The sequence below is a fragment of the Panthera uncia genome, chromosome A2 (assembly GCF_023721935.1).
Source record: "Panthera uncia isolate 11264 chromosome A2, Puncia_PCG_1.0, whole genome shotgun sequence".
Lineage (NCBI taxonomy): Eukaryota > Metazoa > Chordata > Mammalia > Carnivora > Felidae > Panthera > Panthera uncia.
This window is the reverse complement of record NC_064816.1, coordinates 6,662,838-6,680,201: the sequence shown is the minus strand read 5'-3', so window position 1 is coordinate 6,680,201 and position 17,364 is coordinate 6,662,838. Positions and strand designations below refer to the sequence as shown.

At 41.2% G+C, this 17,364-nt stretch overlaps 1 protein-coding gene and 1 long non-coding RNA gene across 7 annotated transcripts in view; one reads left to right on the top strand and one right to left on the bottom strand.

Moving 5' to 3' along the window:
• Positions 1–15,861, bottom strand: LOC125930608 (uncharacterized). Of its 4 annotated transcripts, XR_007460177.1 has the most exons (5): positions 15,460–15,861; positions 4,829–5,010; positions 4,558–4,680; positions 3,666–3,820; positions 1–531 (listed from the first exon to the last, which is right to left on the bottom strand). It is a non-coding gene; the product is annotated as an uncharacterized LOC125930608 (long non-coding RNA). The 4 variants fall into 4 exon arrangements; XR_007460178.1 differs by having other exon boundaries at positions 1–3,820; positions 4,819–5,010; XR_007460176.1 differs by having other exon boundaries at positions 1–3,820.
• Positions 1–17,364, top strand: part of EIF3G (eukaryotic translation initiation factor 3 subunit G) — a 767,140-nt gene that overhangs the window by 297,554 nt on the left and 452,222 nt on the right. The window lies entirely within an intron of this gene.

Sequence of the window (17,364 nt, the reverse complement as noted above, 5' to 3'; positions counted from 1 at the left end):
TGATAAATTTAATCAACTCTTTCATCTGACCTTAAAAATGGCAATGTTTAAAGTCTTCTTTCATTTATACATAGTTACTGTTTTACTGCACTGCTTTGCAAGTGTCTATAAAAGTGGTCATTTTCAAGGAGATTCATGAAAAGGAATTTTTGACAAGTACAGATTTCTAATAACTGTAAGATCCTAAAACTGAACTGGGTAAAAATTTATAGAATTAATGGAAAAAGTGGATTCAAGGCAAACAGTAAAAACATGAGGCATTGAATGAACTGTGAGTGTAATTATAATTTTTATGACATTTTATGTAAAACAGTTATAGTTCCTTCACGTTTTCATTTTTCCAGATTTAATAAAACCTTTTTCTCTTAACCTATCAGCAACTTGGTAAGATACATACCTTTGTGAACAAGGATGAAATATTTACCTTTTTTCTCCATAAGTGATTTGTCCAGAATTTGGAAACTCTCAGTGAGCACTTTTATTTTCAGGGCAATATACTTATTTGCGTAGGTTCGTTAAGAATCTATTCCACTTGCACATAATGGGACACAATTGGAAACACTGGTTATTATCACCAAGGCTTTAAGTAGAAAGTCATATTTGAGAATGATACTCATAGATTCAGTTACCAGACAGCTTTAAGGAATTAAGATGGACTTTATGGAACCAATAAAGCCCCTCGCAGGGGCACCTGGGTGGTTAAGTCAGTTAAGCATCCGACTTTGGCTCAGGTCATGACCTCACGGTCCATGATTTGAGCCCTGTGTTGGGCTCTGTGCTGACAGCTCAGGGCCTAGAGCCTGCTTCGGATTCTGTGTCTCCCTCACTCTCTCTGTCCCTCCCTCACTCATGCTCTGTCTCCGTCTCTCTCTAAAAATAAATAAACATTAAAAAAACTTTTTTAAACAAAACAAAAAAGCCCCTTGGGAGAACTGGCCTGGTACCTTGCCTACAAGGCTCCCAGCAGTCTTCCAGGTGAGTAAGGAAGATCACTTTCTGGCAAGCAAAGGAACTTCACCATAGTTGGGGGATCTCACGAAGAGAGGAATTCACCCAAACCTATAGGTATTGCAAGCCAAGTCTATGGCAAGTTCCTGCCTTGGCTTCTGAGCCTAAAGAGGCTTTTAAAAGTTAAATCTCAGGGTACCTGGGTAGCTCAGTTGGTTAAGCATCTGACTCTTGATTTCAGCTCAGGTCATGATCTCACGGCTTGTGGGTTCGAGTCCTACACAGAGCTCTGTGCTGACAGTGTGGAGCCTGCTTGGGATGTTCTCTCTCCCTCTCTCTCTGCCCCTCCCCTGCTCTCTCAAAAGTTCCATCAAAGCAGACTTAAAGGAGCCTATATGGTCAATCAGTATTCTTGCTGCACTTAAATAACCAAGCCAAATTTAATGAGACAAAACTTATTTCACAAATAAATTAGTGTTGTTTTAATTATCTGATACAAATGGGGGTAACTGTTTATAGAGAAAAAATTGCATTTCAGTAATACACCTCTGTGGATATCAAATTCTAGTGTTGTTAATTGTCTTTAAGGCTTTGTTTCCTATCTGTAAACTAGACCGGATACTAAATTCTTTTTGTTTCCTCCAGGATCTGGCTACAATTCTCCAAACGAACATTTCCAACTTTTTCCCCTACCCTTATAACTTGGAATCATTGAGAAATAAAACTGCCCTTGGCACAAAGCCATATCAGCTAAGGTGAGATAACCTGATAAAAAAGAGAAATGACCACAGCAGCTGGGCCATCTTCATACCTGCTGCCATGTGGGCCACTCCGATCACCAGAGACCCTCAAATTGCAAACAAGTAAAATCCATCAGCTTATATACTGCCTGCCCTCAGTGCATCTGAACGTGCGTCAAGTCTGGCATCTAGAAATCTTGACTGGCTACCTTCAGGACTCAAAAACTGGGATTACAATCTACTCCAACCATTAACCTTTTTTATTTTCTTTTGTTTCCACAGAAATGTTTCTTATTAAATACCCAACTGTTTGTACCATATAGGCCTAACTTGGGTAACCCACCTGTATCACTGCCTCCTGAAATAAGACACAAATCTTTAACTGAACTAACCTATTCTCAGGACGAAGAGACTGGTTCAATGAGATATGGAGCATCCACCAACTCAGGACAGGTTTAAACCTACTTATACCATATGGCCTCGAACAATTTAAATAGAACTATCATTCCATTTGTAACTGCGTGGATGGAACTAGAGGGTATTATGCTAAGTGAAATTAGTCAGAGAAAGACAAAAATCATATGACTTCACTCATATGAGGACTTTAAGATACAAAACAGATGAACATAAGAGAAGGGAAGCAAAAATAATATAAAAACAGGGAGGGAGCATGGGCTAAATGGGTAAGGGGCATTAAGGAGTCTACTCCTGAAATCATTATTGCACCATATGCTAACTAACTTGGATGTAAAGTAAATAATAAAGGAAACTACAAAAACTCTTAAATGTATACCATGATTTTCATAAAGTGAACAGACTTGTGTGATGATTCTACATGTTGATAGATAGATAGATAGAAAGAACGAACGATCGAATGGTCATTGGGGCAACTGGGTGGCTCAGTTGGTTGAGCAGCTGACTTCAACTCAGGTCATGATCTCGTGGTTTGTGATTTCGAGCCCATGTTTGGTTCACAGCTGCCAGTGTAGAGCCCGCTCCAGATCCTCTGTCCCCTTCTCTCTCTCTCTCTCTGCCCCTCCCATGCTTGTATTCTCTCTCTCAAAAATAAACGTTAAAGAAAAAAAAAAAAAAAAGAATTCTCATATGACCCAACAATTCAACTTCTGGGAATTTATCCAAATAAATCAAAAACACTAACTGATAAAGATACATGCACCCTCAAGTTCATTGCAGCATTATTTACAACAGCCAAGATATGGGGACAACTTAAGTATTCACTAACAGATGAAGAAATAAGGAAAATGTGGTACATATACACAATGGAATACTATTCACTCATAAAAAGAAAGAACTCTTGCCATTTACAACATGAATGGTCTTTGAGGCATTATGATAAGTGAAATAAGTAAAAAAAACCACAAATACCATCTCACTGGTATGTGGAATCAAAAAATCGAAACAAAAAACCACAACAAAGTTCAAACATCCAGAGAACAGATTGGTGGTTGCCAGAGGAGGGGGTGGGGGTTGAGTGAAATGGGTGAATGGGTCAAAAGGTATAAACTTCTAGTTATAAAATGTCATGGGAATGGAATATACAGCATGGTGATGATAGTTAATAATACTGTATTTTATATTTCTTTTTTTTAAGTTTACTTACTTTTGAGAGAGTGAGTGGGGGAGAGGTAGAGAGAGAGAGAATCCCAAGCGGGCTTGTGCCGTCAGCACAGAGTCTGATGCGGGGCTTGAACCCACAAACTGTGAGACCATGACCCAAGCCGAAATGAAGAGTCAGATGCTTAACTGACTGAGCCACCCCGGTGCCTCTGTACTTTATATTTCAAAGTTGCTAAGAGTAAATCTTAAAAGTTCTCATCACAAAAAAAACCCACAACTTTGTAGCTATATATGGTGATAGATTTTAACTAAACTTAGTGTGGTAGTCATTTCAAAATATATACAAATACTGGATCATTATGTCGTATCTGGAACTAATATGTCATATGTCAACCATACCTTGTAAGAAGCCTCTTGTTACATTTCCAAACATACTGAACTTCTCATTGATGAGGGATGTTCTTCACACTCACCCTGAGGAATACCTCTCTCCATTGTCCTCAACTCTTCTTGTTCCAACCATGAGATAAAAGTGTGTTTAAAGAGTTGATAACCTATTCATGGAGAAAGAGATCTTAATGGAAGAGAGACTCATGCAAGAGATAACCAACCTTCCTATGAATCAGGTGTTTTATTACTCATGACAGCAATAAAATTATTTCAAATGAGATAAAAATGCAAATACAGGGGCGCCTGGCTGGCTCAATTGGAAGAATGTGTGTTAACTCTTGAGTTCCGGATCATAGGTCCGAGCCCCACGTTGGGTGTAAAGATTACTTAAATAAATAAACTTAAAACAATTTTTTTTAATTAAACAAATGCAAATATACTCTGTACCCTGAAAAGACTGGTTACCTCTGAGCCTGGAAACCCACATTCAGGCTTATACACACATTTACAATGCACTAACACTTGTATTGAGATAGGAAATAGAGTAAGGGCAACAAAGAGATTTTCACTTTCATAGAGAAACCATTAACCGTGGTTCCCAAATTTTAGTGTGCATCAGAATCACGTGGACTATTTGTTAAAAACAGATGACTGGGTCCCACTTGCCACCACTCTAACAGATGCCAGTGGAATGTGAGAATGTCCATTTCTAACAGAGACGGTGATGCCGTCTGTCCAAAGACCACATTTTGACAGCACCCACACTGGATTAGAACACATCAGTGAAGCAACTGTGTGTCACTTGTGTTCAGATCTGACATCACCCATCCTGCAACACAATGAGGAAATAATATGTATCTGTTCAACAGGAGGCTATAGGAATAATGGCAGCCTTACCCACCGTACTCAGGTTCTTGGAGTTCTCCAGTACCGCATCTCTGCGTAAGGTTCTCTAAGAGGGATCCAGAAAAGTCCATTCCTCCAAGGTGAAGTCCACAGGCACATCACCAAAGGTCACTGAATCCTAAATAATCACACATGTAAGGGCTTGAATCAAGGAACATCATCAATGTTCACTGGAACAAGGATGAGAGAAACAGTAATACAGAGTTTCAAATTCTCTCATACTCCAAGGGTCAATGGTTCTAAATATTTTAAATACCTATACTCACTCCAGTCACATGGCTTCAATGGAAACTCTTAAACATGACCTTGTCTCACCACACCTGGACTCGGAGCTCTTTTCTTATTTCCCTCTAATGCAGCACATGCCCGAACACACTGTAGACACCTGATAAATGGTCGTGAATGGATCAATTCTTTGAGAAAAGCACACCTCCATCTTCCATATCATCTGTGAGAGCACACAATAAATAAAAAAGGTCACCATCATGAGAGTCAAGTTTAGTTAGTACTTACTGAAACTCTCAAATTATTTTCAGAGTATTCCCGTACCACCAATATGAAAGGCTCTATTCTGTGGGGAAATTCAATACACACTCAGTCTTTGGGTGACTTTAAGAAGCTCTGGAGACCGGTCCACCTGGAAGGAAATGTGTCCATCTGGTGAATACAGATATGTCCTTTTGTACAAGGACATACTTTTTGCCTAGCCAAGAACAATCTCTCAGCCAGTCAGCCACCATCCTTCCTACTTTTATCTTTTCCTCAGGAAGGCAGAAAGAAAACATAGAAGAAAACAAAGGAGCCACGTATACCCAGAGAGGACCATAATTCTCGCATTCACCTGCCTAGAAGTCTTTCTATTCTAGTGTGAAATTCCCAAAACTCTCAAGAAATCCCCCGCAAACACAGACTACTGCTATAGGATGCCAGCGTGGTCTTGTCTCACCTAGAACTGAAAAGGGGATAGTGATCCATGCTGGCCGTGAGGAAAAGAGTAAATCAATTTGACAGGGAAGGAAATTTAAGCCCTGAGAAATGGGACTCATTTTCTGCCCAAAGCAATATAATAAAAAAGTTATGTAGTACCTCTTCCCAATGTACACCTATCAGTAAGACGACTTAGAAAACACAGTCGTTGGCCCATTTTGACTCCTCCTTAAAGGGGCAGCAGCATAACTGCTCAGGCCCAGACCACTGTGCAAGGGTGATCTAAAGCTGAGTCTATTAAAAACAAGGGGTATCAACAGGACTTACCAGAGGACAAATCAATGGCTGCCATCCTGTAAGGGTACCCGACATTCCTTTCTCTGATACCAAGACCATTTCAGGGTATCTTATGAATACAAGTACAGACAGCCATCCCCATGGACACCGGGTAATCTGGAGTCGTGTTTTGTATTTACCATTAATCAGTAAATGTTATCAGTCATCAATCGTCATACGTTGGCTCTGTGTAGATGATATATGAGAAACACACTAAAAATGGTATGCCCTATAGCAGTATCAGTAACATCAACTGAGAGAGAGAAAGAGAGAGCAAGCGTGGGCAGGGGAGGGGCAGAGAGAGAGGGAGCGAGAGAGTACGAAGCAGGCTCTTTGCTGTCAGCTCAGAGCCCAAAGCAGGGCTCGATCTCACAAACCATGAGATCCCGATCTGAGTGGAAATGGAGTCAGACGCTTAACCAACTGAGCCACCCAGGCAACCCTGAGATAACTTGGATTTTTAATTCTCTTTCAGCGGTAAATTTTGTAAGATATAAAGAGAAGTATATCTGACCAAATTTAGTGTCCAATGAATTTTGAAGACTGAATTTGAAGGAAAGAATGTCAAATACCTCAAATTCTAAATATTGGTTACATGCTTAAATGGTATTTAGGATATATCTGGTAAACGGACACCTGGGTAGCTCAGTTGGTTAAGCATCAGACTACAGCTCAGGTCACGATCTCATGGTTTGTGAGTTTGAGCCCCGTATTAGGCTCTCTGCTGTCAGCACACAGCCTGCTTTGGATCCTCTGTCCCCCTTCCCCTCTGCTCTGTCCCTCCCCTGCTTGCACTGTCTCTCAAAATAAATACAACTTAAAAAAAAAAAGAGTATATCTGGTAAAACAACATATATTCTTAGAAATAATGACACTTTTGGGGTGCCTGGGTGGCTCAGTCGGTTAAGCAACTGACTTCGGCTCAGGTCATGATCTCACAGTTTGTGGGTTCGAGCCCCACGTCAGGCTCTGTGCTGACAGTCAGAGCCTGGAGCCTGCTTCAGATTCTGTGTCTCCCTCTCTCTCTCTGCTCCTCCCCAACTTGTGCTCTGTCGCTCTCTCTCTCAAAAATAAACAAACGTTAAAAAAAAATAATGACACTTCTTTCACTTTGTTTATTGTGGGCACTGAAAACATTTTAATTATATATGATCTACACATTACACTTGCATTAGCACTGGTCTAGACTGTTGTTAGGCATAGGAAAAAAGAAAAAAATGAAATATTTTATTTGGTTGACACACTTAAACTTTTTTCTTAATGGATGCTGCAGAACCTTGAAGCTCTGGGCTTCCTTTTAAGCTCTCATCTCTCAGAACTTATTCCTTTATTCTTTCTATGAATAAGAAATCACATCCCAGTACCCGGCAATGAGCACAAATGAGCACCGTATACAGAAAGTATACTAGACCTTAAAGATCCAACATTCCCTTGGGAAAAGACTAATAATTGATATATCACCTCATAAGTGATATGGGAAATCAATCAAGCATGTAAGAAAAAAGGGTTATAACACACACACATACACTATATTGTTGGTTTCTGGGTAAGGTAAAGACAGAAAAGAGAAATAACCATTGTTGGTCTACCTTTGATACAAAAAGGTAAGAAGAAGAATGCCAAGGTTTTGACCAAAAACCCCTCAGAATACATTTCAAATACTGAGTAGTCTCAACAGTGTCTTGGCGGGAAACACTCAAGTCCATCAGGTCTGTTCCCTCCTTCTTGCCTTGGCAGAGGAGCAATTCCAAATCACACTGTGCCTAACATGTGTCTGTTTTATGAATCTTTTCAGAGAACCCATGTTTTGTATTATTTATCAAATGTATTTGTACAACAGCAGCTAAGGTCAGTCTCACCTAGTTTTTGATGTGAAAATGAAGGTATTAGGAAAAAAAATGACAGGTGAACTTTGACATGGGGACACCTACTTGGACCCAGATCAAATACATGACTAGGAAGCCACAAGACACTGAACCTCTCTTGTCAGGAAGGTAGTTTGTCCCTTAGTTTCTGAGGAGACTAGCCTTCTTCTACTTGACAAAGCTTTGATAATCTCACTTGGTGCAGATACTCGGCAAGGAAATGCTTGTTCTTAAGATCCACCACAACCACTTGCTATGTCTCTAGATTCACAATTAATACAAAATCCCGTGGGACAGGTATAAACTATAAGGTAGAAGACAATAGCTGCAAAAATAACTCCAACTCCACTAACATGTATCATAAAAATCTTGAGGAACATGTGTGAAAATGGATTTTAGGGTGTTAGACCAAGGAGGATAGAGTATCACGTAAGACAGAGCTGTTTCAAAGACATGGGTGTACATACTAGAAAATTTGGATTTGACATATTAGCTCATGAATTTAGCTCGTCATGTTAGATGGCTCTAACAGCTTATTTTGGTCGGATGGTTGAAATTTGGACTCCATGCTGACCTATGGTTAATGATGACGATAAGGCAAAGTTTCCCTGGCGTAACATGAAGGAGCCAATCCTAGAGACAGCGATGTTGCCTGTATATATCACGTGTGGCCTGCACAGACCTCCTTCGTCAATCTATGCTGAAGGCCCAGAAGCCACCCTTTCCTCACAGGTATTGGGAAACAAGATTAGTAATGCTGATCCTAAATATAGTATCATTACTGGAACAAACGAGCACCAACTCTGGCATCTGGAATGCAGCTACTGATGTAGGTAACGCCGTTTTCTCCGTACAAATTTCATAAAATAACTGGAAGCATCTGGTTTTTACCTGGCAAGACCGAGTGTATCTCCACAGCACTGGCCCAGGGCTGTGTCCATTCTCCTGTACTCTGCCAAAACACAGTCCTCAAAGGTCTTGACTTTCCACAACACAACACATGGTCCATCATGTGGACATTACGGGGACTGGATCCAATGAAAGTAGCAGATACTTTACACATCTCTATAAAACATGCACAAAGGAGTGGTATACCAACTCAACCAAGTTCAGGGGCAGGTATGTCAAGACAGCCCCACGAGGAATTGGTCCAAGTTACTGTACATAATGCCTTCTGCTCCCCCCACCAAAAGGCATACCATTTGACAGAGAACTTATTTTTATTTATTTTGAGACAGAGAAAGCATGAGTTGGGGAGGGGCAGAGAGAGGGAGAGAGAGAGAGAGAGAATCTCAAGCAGGCTCCACACTGTCAGTGTGGAGCCCAAGGCGGGGCTCGAATGCACAAACTGAGATCATAGTCTGAGCTGATATCAGATGCTTAACCGACTGAGCTACCCAGGTGCCCCTGACAGAACTTCTTGATTAGAGGTAACATATACCACATTTGAATGTACTTTAATACATCTACAGAGTCACCTATAAGGCCTCCGGATTTAAGTGTGACCAGAGTAAGAGCATTCTGCAGCAAGTTCTGGCAGCAGTACAAACTTCTCAAGCACTTAATCCCTGTGAGCCATCATTTCCCAAGGCACTTGAATTGTCCACAGTAAATAGGAAGTTGTTGGTAGTCTCTGGCAACCACGAGAAGGAGATTCGTGGCATAGTCTTGTAGGTTGGAGCAAATCTATGACCTCTTCTACATATACCTACTCTTTTCAGGAACAACTTATGGCTTACCACTAATAAATACATGGTAGAGACTAAATAAGTAACCATGAGACATCAAGTGACCAAGCGGATTTAGTGTCCCGTCACAAACTGGGTATTGTCTGACGTGCCTATCTTATGAGACCGGGCACAGGCAGTAGCATTCTATCATCAAATGGAAATGACACATAATGAGAGATCTTAGTATGCCAAAGCATTCGGATTACTGCTTTGTACCTACTGCCCTTAAAAGTTGATGCACCTAAATCCTCAAGGAGAAAGCAGGCAAAAAGCCTCTTTGATCTTGGCCACAGCAACTTCTTAGTCAACACGTCTCCGGAGGCAAGGGCAACAAAAGCAAAAAGGAACTACTGGGACCTCATCAAAATAAAAAGCTTTTGCACAGTAAAGGAAACAATCAGCAAAACTAAAAGACAACCGACAGAATGGGAGAAGATATTTGCAAATGATATATCAGATAAAGGGTCAGTATCCAAAATCCATAAAGAACTTATCAAACTCAACACCCAAAAAGCAAATAATCCAATGAAGAAATGGGCGAAACATGAAGAGACACTTCTCCAAAGACGACATCCAGATGGCCAACCGACACGTGAAAAAATGCTCAACATCACTCATCATCAGGGAAATACAAAGCAAAACCACAATGAGATACCACCTCACACCTGTCAGAATGGTTAACATTAACAACTTAGGCAACAAAAGATGTTGGCAAGATGCGGAGAAAGAGGATCTCTTTTGTACTGCTGGTGGGAATGCAAACTGGTGCAGCCACTCTGGAAAACAGTACGGAGATTCCTCAAAAAACTAAAAATAGAACTACCCTATGACCCACCAATTGCACTACTAGGCATTTACCCAAGGGATACAGGTGTGCTGTTTTGAAGGGGCACATGCACCCCCATGTTTATAGCAGCACTATCAACAATAGCCAAAGTATGGAAAGAGCCCAAATGTCCATCGATGGATGAATGAATAAAGAAGATGTGGTATATATACACAATGGAGTATTACTCGGCAATCAAAAAGAATGAAATCTTGCCATTTGCAACTATGTGGACGGAATTGGAGGGGATTATGCTAAGAGAAATTAGTCAGAGAAAGACAAATATCATATGACCTCACTCATATGAGGACTTTAAGACACAGAACAGATGAACCTAAGGGAAGGGAAGCAAAAATAATATAAAAACAGGGACGGGAACAAAACATAAGAGACTCTTAAATATGGAGAACAGAAGGTTGCTGGAGGGGTTGTGGGAGGGGGCATGGGCTAAATGGGTAAGGGGCATTAAGGAATCTACTTGTGAAATCATTAATGCACCATATGCTAATTACTTGGATGTAAATTTAAAAGAAAAGAAGAAAGAAAACCAAACATTCCAAACACGAAAGATAAGAAAAAAGAAGAAAGTTCCCTGGTTCCTATAAGATTAAAGTCACATGGCCGTGCGTATACTAGAGTCTTACAGTAAGGTCTGCAGCTTTCTGAAATGTCCTTTGTCTAATAATTTGTAACCTTTTATGTAAAAGATTTATACAACCCTACACTAAATGTTCCTTTACTGGGGCTACCATGCTTTGGTGAAGACTGTGTATCCCAGGCAGCGGGAATAAAACTCTCTTCCTTTTTTTTTTAAATTTTTTAATTTAGAAATTCTAAAAGCTTTGTTCATTTTTGCGTCAACAATTAAAAAAACTCCCAAAAATCAGAAGAGCAGGATCAACTGGCTCCCTGGTGAATTCTAACAAACATTTCGAGAAGAATCAATAACAATCTTTAAAATTTTTTTCTAATGTTTATTTATTTTTGAGACAGAGACAGACAGAGCATGAGCGGGGGAGGGGCAGAGAGAGAGGGAGACACAGAATCTGAAACAGGCTCCAGGCTCTGAGCTGTCAGCATACAGCGTGACGTGGGGCGCAAACTCGTCAACTGCAAGATCATGACCTGAACTGAAGTCAGATGCTCAACCGACTGAACCACTCAAGTGCCCCTTGAACCCTTTAAACTAGATCTCTCTGCTCCTCCCTCCCTCTCAAAATAAACATTAAAAAAAAGTATTTCTTTAATAATAAATAAATAAAGATAAAACTTATGCATCCTAAAATTCTATCCTGACTCCATACCCTCACTCTTATCCATTCCCAAAGTGGGAGTTAGTGAATTCTATCTATGTTGTAAATGGATTCAAATCATTCCCCTGCTTAGGCACTTCAGAAGTGTCGATGGCCTTAGAATACTGGCTAGACTGCCTTACTCTTTCCCCTGGTCCTGCCCTTGTCCTCTACTCCATCTCTCACCACTCGCTGTCTGTTCACCTTCTCCCAACACTCTTCCTTCAGTTCAAGAAATACACTAAGCTCTATTTTGCTCATGAAGTTCCCTTCACCTGACATCCTTCTTACCCACTCTACAAATCCTCACCCCCATTCAAAATCTGCCTAGGTAAATCCTGCTCATGCTTCCCTTCAGAAGTTAAATATCAATCCCTCCCAGGACGCGTCGGTGGCTCAGTCGGTTAAGCGTCCAACTTTGGCTCAGGTCATGATCCCCAGGTTTGTGAGTTTGGGGCTCACTGCTGTCGGTGCAGAGACTGCTTCAGATCCTCTGTCCCCTTCTCTCTCTGCCCCTACTTGTGGTTTCTTTCTCAAAAATAAACATTAAAAAATATATAAATATATCCACACACACATATATAATCTCTATCAATCCCTCCCGATAGGTATTACCACCTCATATTGTGCCATTCTTATGTTCCTGTCACAAACTTGCCAGTATTCACTTGAAGTCTGTACTCTCAGATAGACTATAAGCCGTATGGTGGCAGTACTATGTTATGGACTTCCCTGTCCCAAGAACACAGTCTAGTTTATTAAAGGAACTCAATGACCCCTTGTGGGATGTGAGACAATTTCTACTAACTACCAAAAATGTTACAGTACAGTACGAAGAAAAGGAAGACAAAAATAGAGTTACAACATAAAAACCACTTAAGTCTCACATAAAATGTTTGCACACACTATAACATAAAGCAAAACATTGTACTTCTGCAAAGGCATTTGAGCACTCAGATAAAAACGGACACAATATTCTTTTTGAAACAAGTGCCCAGACAATATAAATAAAATTTGTTCATGTTTCTCCTTTTTAGAAGTTCTAAAAAGGTGATTCACAAACTGACACATGCCACAATAATTTTCTAACAGAATTTATAGTATCCATCTAGAAGTATGTACATTTGTCCTTTTTTCTTTTTTTAAGTAGGCTCTGCGCCCAGCATGGAGCCCAACATGGGGCTTAAATTCATGATCCTGAAATCAAGACCTGAGCTGATAACAGGAGGTGGCTGCTTAACCAACTGAACCATCCAGGGGGCCCTGTATACTTGCCCTTTGACCAAGAAAACCAACCTGAGCAGCTTACCCTTACCTTGAAACACACCCCCGCAAATTGGAACACTATACACAAAAATTTACTCACACATGTATTAACAGAACTAAAGCAATTGCTAGTGAGTGTCTGGATGACTCATCCTTTGAGCATCTGACTCTTGATTTTGGCTCAGGTTAGGATCTCTGGGTCATGGGACAGAGCCCTGTGTCAGGCTCTGTGATGAGTATGGAGCCTACTTAAGATTCTTTCTCTCCCTCTCCCCCCACACCACCATGTGCCCTCTCTCTCTCTCAAAAAAAAAAAAAAAAAGTACTTAGAAAGAATACTCAAAAATACTCAGAATCTTATGAGTATCAAAATAAACCCAGGACGCCTGGTTGGCTCAGTTGGTTAAACATCTTTTTTAAAGCATATATACATTAAGTGTAATAATAAATATTATTTAACTTTAGAGTAGGATTATGTAATATTACATATATAATATATATTATATTGTATTATTTTAGAAAGAGGGTGATCCAGCCTGGGCATGGAGCCTGATTAAGATCGTCTCCCTCTCCGCCTGGGTGGCTCAGTCAGTTGGTCATCCGTCTTCAGCTCAGGTCATGATCTCACAGTCTGCGGTCTACTATTTCAAGCCCCGCGTTGGGCTCTTGTGCTGACAGCTCAGAGCCTGGAGCCTACTTCAGATTCTGTCTCCCTCTCTCTCTGCCCCTCCCCCCTCACACTCTGTCTCTCTCACTCAAAAATAGACATTAAAAAAAAATTTTTTTTTAAAAAGATTCTCTCTTCCTCTGCCCCTCCCCCAAGTGGGCGTGCTTGCGCATTCTCTCAAGAAAAAAAAAAAGTCACCCCATATGTGACTTTTGTTATTCCAAAGGAAAAGTCTATCTTGAAAACAGCTCTGGTGATCACTAACTTAAGTAGGCAATCAAACTGGGCATCTGAGGGATGGTATAAATTCAAGTCTTCCTGATGGAATGCAATTTAATGTACACATCACCTATAGGATATTTGGAAACGATGTTTGAAGCCTCTACATCAGGAACTGGCACATGTTGGTCACAAGGCTGATTGCTAAATAGTTTTCTTGGTACACCTATCCCCATTTGTTGACTCAATCTATTACTGCCTGAAAACTACAAAGGCAGAGCTGAGTAATTCTGATACCTTATGGCCTGCAGACCATCAAGTAATTACTTTCTGGACCTTTCCAGACAAAAAGTTTGCCACTCTCTGTTCTGGACCCAATTACCAAGTTGACAGAAAATACAAGAAATGGAGGAAACATCTAAAAATATTGTGAAAAATAAAATCAGAATTTTCAAAATGTGTGACTTTCTAAAAGAACACATAAGGGGCGCCTGGGTGGCTTGGTCGGTTGGGCGTCCGACTTCAGCTCAGGTCATGATCTCACGGTCCGTGAGTTCGAGCCCCGCGTCCGGCTCTGTGCTGACGGCTCAGAGCCTGGAGCCTGCTTCCGATTCTGTGTCTCCCTCTCTCTCTGACCCTCCCCCATTCATGCTCTGTCTCTCTCTGTCTCAAAAATGAATAAACGTTAAAAAAATTAAAAAAAAAAAATAAAAATAAAAGAACACATAAGACTCATGAAAAGTCAATGTAATGCACAAACAAAAAGGAATACAGTAGGTTAAAAAAGATTAAAAGGGGGGCCTGGGTGGCTCAGTCGGTTAAGCCTCTCCAACTTTGGCTCAGGTCATGATCTCACGGTTTGTGAGTTCACGCCCCACACTGGGCTTTCTACAATCGGCAGGGAGCCCACTTAGGATCCTCTGTCCCCCACTCTCTCTGCCCCTACCCTACTTGTTCTCTCTCAAAATAAACACACTTAAAAAAAAAAAAAAAAGACTAAAAGACTGAAATAATCATCATATAAAAACTGACTGGGTCTTAGATCCAAAAATCACCAAAAACTTATGTTAGAATAATGTGGGGAAGTTCAGCTTTTACACGGAGCAGATTTAAGAGGCATTTTCATTTTCAATCTTCCTGGGTCAAAGAAAGAACTGTGGTTTTAGTAGGATAACGTCTTTTACAAGATACATTACCAAGTATTTAAAGTATCATGTATGCATTTCATTTTCAACTTACACTCTCAAACAGTTCCCGTAAAATGTATTGTTATGCAGAGAGCAAACATGCAAAACGGTCAAAATGGGTGAAACTGCTATAACCAACATTCACTGTGCTGGATGATCAAATTCTGTTGAAAGCTTCAGATTTTACAGCACAAAAACTGAGGGCAAAGACCACACTTAGTCCACACATCTTGTTAAGGGTAAACTCGGTCATTCTGGAACCAGCGTTATAAAGCCCATGACGTCTTTTTCTCCTGGAGGCGCTTCTTCTGATAGTTTGTGGGGGAGGCAGGGCCCCAGGACGATCAGAGGACAAGACAGCTGAGCATTCTTACTTTCACCTGGAAGGATGACTTGTGGCTTACACATGTTCGTATTTATCTAGAGAAATATGCTCACCCTCGAACCTAACAAGTCTCTTTTCTTTCTACCTGTAGGGGACGCTCAACAAGAACCGGCAAACACATTCCAAATGCTCGCAAGAAACGTCTTTCTGCATTCTAGAGGAAGGGCCCTTTGAACCAACGCTTCCCCAGGGCTCACCGGGACAGCCAGGAGCGACAGGGCGGTGACCACCGCAGGGCCGGGCCAACCTGACTTGCCCAGCGGAAATTCTCATCCTCCTGGAGAAGAGTCACAACGGTTACTTAGGAGGAATTTGAACAAGGAGGCACCGTGGCCGAAAACACTTCGCAGGTGCGCCCTCACCGCTCCTCTCTGCCGGCCCAACGCGGGCGCCAGCGGCCGCGAAGGGGGCGAGCGGAGGGGACCCGGCCTCTTTAAGGAGGCCCCTCGGAGGCCGGGCCACACCTGTCCTTTAACGCCCTCCTTGCATCCGAACCTTCCTGGCACGCGGCCTCACCGACGACACCAAGCACCGCAAGACGACCAAGAGGAGAGGCTCGGAAAGGCGCTAGGCAACGGGACAAAGACCGCCGCGGGCTAGTGACGCCACTTCCGCTTCCTGCCTCTCGCCGCAAGGGGCGGGGCTCCAGGGCTTGGGCTGCGGCCACGCCCGACGCTTTGAAGGCCGGAAGCGGTAGTGTCGTCACCCATGGGTGCTGAGGGCCCAGGAGTTGGCCCAGCCTGAAGGCGGAGGGCGGGTTCTGGCCCGAGGGAGTCGAATGGGGCTGGAGTCAGGCCCGTTCTGTGTTTAGAAGGCAGAAAGGCAAGGCTGGGGGTGGGGGCGGAGGAGTCGTCCCAGAGGACGCTTTTGTAACAAGTGATTTCTGGGTTTCCCGCCTTGCCTTAAAAATTCTCTTCAAACTCTAGATTACTTACAGATTTTATAATTTTCTTCAAAATGTATTACGTTCGGTGATATTTTATGAATGTATTTTCGTAGGAGAGTAGTGTGGGTTAGTGGATCCGTTTCTCCCTTCTCGTGGGAAATACAGCCAACTGTAGTATGATCTATTGATAAACTATCCTTGACGTACTGATTCGAAATTCCCCTCTTGTTATGTAGTAAATTCCTCTATATACAGCTGTACTTTTATTTCGATTTTTTATTTTTCAAATCATGCCATAATACGAGCCAGGGTTTCCATACTAAGTTGTGGGACAGCACCAATACCAGGCATGTTTAGTTATTCAGCAACAGTTCTAAAGTTTCTACCATTGTCCTGCGTGATGTGGATTTCAGTGGGTGGTCGTTATGAAGTTAATAAAGGTCCTTTTAAATCCTGATTTATTAGTACATTTACCAAGAATTGCTTATGTGCGTTATCAAGTGTGTTTTACGCATCTCTTCAATGCATAACTGTTTTGCTTTCTTTAACTTGTTTCTATAAAATACTTCATTTCTGTGTAGCCAGAGGAGTCTTTTTGAAGAAATAATCTCTGGCTTTTTTGCCTTGCCTTAAAAAATTCTCTTCAAACCCTAGACGACATGCAGATTTTCCATTGTCTTCTGAGGTGTATTAGTTTTAACGACATTTTAATGTTTATTCCTCCAAGAATCTATCTTAGTATGTGGTATGGGATAGTGAGTCCCAAAGATAGCTTACTGTAGTGTGACCTATTGCTAAACTATCCTTGACATACAATTTGAAATTTCACTTTTATTAAACAGTGAATTGCTCTATCTACACCTGTTTTGGTTTCTAGACTTCTGTGACAGCAATATATACTTAGAGTCATATCATACTCTTTTAACAATGATTTTATACTATGCTTTAGCACTGAATGGTAAAAATATAATGGCAGCTAATGGTTATTACATCTTCCTTCTCAAGGTTCTTCAGAGACATGAAATTGTTGATGCTTTTACTGATGTAGCTATTATCTCGAGTTTATCTTTTGTGTTTTGCAACAGCTGTATTGAGATATGATTCACATGTCAACAATTTACTCTTTTTCATCTTTTTTTAGACAGTATTTATTTACTTATTTATTTATTTAAAGGGTGCAAGTGAATGAGGAGCAGAGAGAGAGAGAGAGAGAGAG